Genomic DNA, 4,825 nt, shown 5'->3' on the forward strand with positions numbered 1-4,825 from the left:
TGTGTTTTTTCTCTCTCGTGTCCCTGAGTTCAGAACAGAACTGTGCCCAGACTCTGACTCCACAGTCTGACTCAAACATGACTCAGTTTACTGAATAAGAGTTGATCTGGACACAGTCACATCTGTGTGTGTGTCTGTGCCTGTGTGTGTGTGTGTGTGGGTGTGTGTGTGTGTGTCGGGGTGTGTGTGTGTGTGTGTGTGTGTGTCGGGGTGTGTGTGTGTGTGTGTCGGGTGTGCGTGTGTGTGTGTTGTGTGTGTGTCGGGTGTGTGTGTGTGTGTGTGTGTCGGGGTGTGCGTGTGTGTGTTGTGTGTGTGTCGGGTGTGTGTGTGTGTGTGTGTCGGGGTGTGTGTGTGTGTGTCGGGGTGTGTGTGTGTGTGTGCGGGGTGTGTGTGTGTGTCGGGGTGTGTGTGTGTGTGTGGTGTGTGTGTGTGTGTGTGTGTGTCGGGGTGTGTGTGTGTGTGTGTGTGTGTGTGTGTGTGTGTGTGCGGGGTGTGTGTGTGTGTGTCGGGGTGTGTGTGTGTGTCGGGTGTGTGTGTGTGTGTGTGTGTGTGTGTGTGTGTGTGTGTGTGTGTGTGTGTGTGTGTGTGTGTGTGTGTGTGTGTCGGGGTGTGTGTGTGTGTGTGTGTGTGTGTGTGTCGGGGTGTGTGTGTGTGTGTCGGGGTGTGTGTGTGTGTGTGTGTGTGTGTGTGTGTGTGTGTGTGTCGGGGTGTGTGTGTGTGTGTGTGTGTGTGTGTGTGTGTCGGTGTGTGTGTGTGTGTGTCGGGGTGTGTGTGTGTGTGTGTGTGTGTGTCGGGGTGTGTGTGTGTGTGTGTGTGTGTCGGGGTGTGTGTGTGTGTGTGTGTGTGTGTGTGTGTGTGTGGTGTCGGGGTGTGTGTGTGTGTCGTGTGTGTGTGTGTGTGTGTGTGCATGTGTGTGTGTGTGTGTGTGTCGGGGTGTGTGTGTGTGTGTGTGTGTGTGTGTGTGTGCGGGGTGTGTGTGTGTGTGTGTGTGTGTGTGTGTGTGTGTCGGGGTGTGTGTGTGTGTGTGCGTGCGTGTGTGTGTGTGTCAGTTGTTCAGTGATGAATGTGAGGTGATGGTTTCGTGGCCGGTCAGAGTTGAGGAGGACGGTACTTTCCAATACTTTCTTACAGTTCGGACATTTGCAGGCTGCTGCTTCTGATACTTGTGAAACTATTCAACAAAATAAAAAAAACAAACCTTCTTCTTGAGATTGAACATCTGTGTGTTTTGAGGCTAATGTGCTAACTGTGCTAAACTGTGTTGTGGTCCATGCACCAGGCGACTGTCGACGTCTGAAGGGCTTATTCTGTTTTTTCAAAGGTAAAAATGAAATAAAATAATGAAAGTGTTTCTTGTCACGTCTGTTTGTTTGTTTGTTTGTCTGTTTGTTTGTCTGTTTGTCTGTTTGTTTGTGTGTGGGTCTCCTCAGGGTCGTGTTCTTTCCCCTCAACTCTTCTCCCTGTAAACTCACACGACCATCATGACCCTTTCACACACACATACATACACACACACACTAAACAGACTTTGATTTTTTCTTTTGCTACTGAGTGCAGAGTGTAGATCTCTCTCTCTATTTCTCTCTCTCTCTGTTTGTCTCTCTTTTTGTTTCTTTCTCTGTTTGTCTCTGTTTGTTTCTTTGGTAAATGGTCACATTTTTCTATAGCTTTTCCACCTTCAAGGCTCAAAGCGCTTTACAACAAGGAACCACTCACCCATTCACACACACATTCACACACCAGTGTACGCAGACACTGTGGGCAGGGTGGGTTAAGTGTCTTGCCCAAGGACACAACGACAGCATTCATCTGTGGGAGCTGGAATCACACCAGCCAACCTGTGGGTCAGTGGGTCTGACCGCTCAACCTGTGATGGTTTTTTTTTTTTATGTCGAGAGCTGGATTCGAACCGCCAACCTTCAGATCAGTGGGCGAATGCTCCACCAACTGAGCTACTGCCGCTTTCTCTGTGTTTGTCTCTTTCTCTCTGTTTGTCTCTTTCTCTGTTTGTCTCTTTCTCTCTGTTTGTCTCTTTCTCTCTGTTTGTCTCTTTCTCTCTGTTTGTCTCTTTCTCTGTTTGTCTCTTTCTCTCTGTTTGTCTCTTTCTCTGTTTGTCTCTTTCTCTCTGTTTGTCTCTTTCATAAAAACCAGACATTATTCGTGTGTTTCTTCGTCTACATGTTTATTTTCGTACATTGAGCTGGAATCATAGAAACTGGAGTTTTTTCTCTAAACACTTTGAACTCGACTATCGTCATATATTAATCATCTTTCACTTTATATTAAAGACGGGAGATTTATTTCTCTGCAGATCCGGCCTCAGTTTCTGCAGTCGGAGATGATGGAGCTCTGACAGTTCGGAGTGAAGAGTTTAGGAATTCTGGAAAACAGGAAAAAGGACGATTTATTCAAATATTTATTTACTTTTCCTTTGACCAAAAGTGGAAACGCAGACTCACATTTCCTTGTAGACGTGACTGGCTGCAGTAGGGTTTTTACTGAAGACAAAATGAAACAACATTAGTCTCAAAAAACTGACTCCTGTGAGCTTTGAGTAAATCTGTCCACATCTGCAACGCTCCAAACGCTCTGATCCACCTTGTGATGTCATGAAGAGGTGGTTTTAAGTTTACAGCTCATTTGACCTTTAGTTCAGTATAAATGAGCAAGTCCAGAGCTGAAATGATCCAAATGATCCAAATAATCCAGATGATTCTAGTGAAGGTGTGTGGAGTTTAAAAACACAGCGGAGCTCTTCCTGTATCACCACATGATGACATCACGAGGTGGAAGAGCTCAGCCTAAATGTGCAGGGTTTGTGTGTTTAAACGTGTGAAAGAAACAAAACACAACTCCAGGTCTGTTTGTGTGTGAAGAGGAAACGACACTAGAACATAAATCAGAAAATAGTGTGATGTGGCCCTTTAATGCAGCCTGCCTGTGTGTCCCTGAGCAACACACTCCCCACTTCAGTCACAATAACATCCAGCTTAAAGTGGAACTAAAAACAACTGTTACTAATGTTATTTTTTTTTTTAATTATTATATTTTTTTTGTCATTTTAATGCAAAGTTTGCAGCTTTCTGGTCAAAAATGTAGAAAAAATGTGATTTCTGTCACAATGTGGATGTGGAACAATCACACTGTTCTGTACACACTCAGACCCCGCCCCCCACTCTCCCCTTTAGTCCTCCAGACCCCCCTCACTCTTCCCTTTAGTCCTCCAGACCCCTCCCCCCCCCACTCTGCCCTTTAGTCCTCCAGACCCCTCCCCCCCCACTCTCCCTTTAGTCCTCCAGACCCCCCACTCTTCCCTTTAGTCCTCCAGACCCCTCCTCCCCCCACTCTTCCCTTTAGTCCTCCAGACCCCTCCTCCCCCCCACTCTTCCCTTTAGTCCTCCAGACCCCTCCCCCCACTCTTCCCTTTAGTCCTCCAGACCCCCCCACTCTTTCCTTTAGTCCTCCAGACCCCCCCACTCTCCTCTTTAGTCCTCCAGACCCCTCCTCCCCCCACTCTTCCCTTTAGTCCTCCAGACCCCCCCCCCACTCTCCCTTTAGTCCTCCAGACCCCCTCCTCCCCCCTCTCTCCCTTTAGTCCTCCAGACCCCTCCCCCACTCTCCCCTTTAGTCCTCCAGACTCCCTCCTCCCCTTAGTCCTCCAGACCCCCACTCTCCCCTTTAGTCCTCCAGACCCTCCCCTCACTCTCCCCTTTAGTCCTCCTCTGTGATTGGACGAGGCGTTAGGGTGAAGCGCTGTGATTGGACGAGACACTCACAGAAAGGTGTTCTTGATTTTGTCCACACACTGGATGTCGTCGGTGATGTCATCGTCCGTGAGCCCTGAGACACAAAACAGTTTTTCACGTCATAATTCTGACTCAGTCTAACGGAGCACTTCCTGATGTCAGTGATCGGATTTATCAACTACCGACATTTAATTCATCAGAACGTGGCATTACACTGCGTTGCTATACAAAGGAGGAGGGGCGTTACTTTCAACATCCTCGCTCCTGATTGGCTCTTTGTTTGCCACACCTGCCTGGAATTCCTAATATGGACGTGGCTCCTGTAAGCGCCGGCCTCAGTGAGCTTCGTTTGACTGGAGCTCAGTGTGTGAAGTGGGTTACAGCGGGAGTCTGACCTGCACAGTCGGATCCACACAGCGCGTCCTCGCCGCTGCAGAAGTGATGACTGATCTGGAAGATTCCGTAGAGCGTCCAGGGCTCGGCCGCGCCGTTGTCGTTGGCGACGGTTAAAGTGTTGACGACGGACGAGTCGAAGTTTGACGTCTGAGACACGTGGCACACGACTGCAGCACAACAAGGTCCATTACACACAGACATTACACACAAACATGTACCATTACACACAGACATTACACACAAACATGTACCATTACACACAGACATTACACACAAACATGTACCATTACACACAGACACATGTACCATTACACACAGACATTACACACAAACATGTACCATTACACACAGACATGTACCATTACACACAAACATGTACCATTACACACAGACATTACACACAAACATGTACCATTACACACAGACATTACACACAAACATGTACCATTACACACAGACATTACACACAAACATGTACCATTACACACAAACATGTACCATTACACACAGACATTACCATTACACACAAACATGTACCATTACACACAGACATTACACACATTACACACACCATTACACACAGACATTACACACAACATGTACCATTACACACAGACATTACACACAAACATTGTACCATTACACACAACATGTACCATTACACACAGACATTACACACAACA

The 4,825-nt window shown here is 47.3% G+C and overlaps 1 long non-coding RNA gene across 1 annotated transcript; it reads right to left on the reverse strand.

Annotated features, from left to right (window-relative positions):
• Positions 1 to 2,172: 2,172 nt before the first annotated feature.
• Positions 2,173 to 4,278, reverse strand: LOC129410457 (uncharacterized). Its single transcript, XR_008632876.1, has 4 exons — positions 4,142 to 4,278; positions 3,777 to 3,840; positions 2,460 to 2,498; positions 2,173 to 2,380 (listed from the first exon to the last, which is right to left on the reverse strand). It is a non-coding gene; the product is annotated as an uncharacterized LOC129410457 (long non-coding RNA).
• Between the last annotated feature and the right edge of the window lie 547 nt (positions 4,279 to 4,825).

This window comes from Boleophthalmus pectinirostris, unplaced genomic scaffold (genome assembly GCF_026225935.1).
Source record: "Boleophthalmus pectinirostris isolate CB_2022bp ecotype Guang Dong unplaced genomic scaffold, ASM2622593v1 HiC_scaffold_22, whole genome shotgun sequence".
NCBI classification, from domain to species: domain Eukaryota; kingdom Metazoa; phylum Chordata; class Actinopteri; order Gobiiformes; family Gobiidae; genus Boleophthalmus; species Boleophthalmus pectinirostris.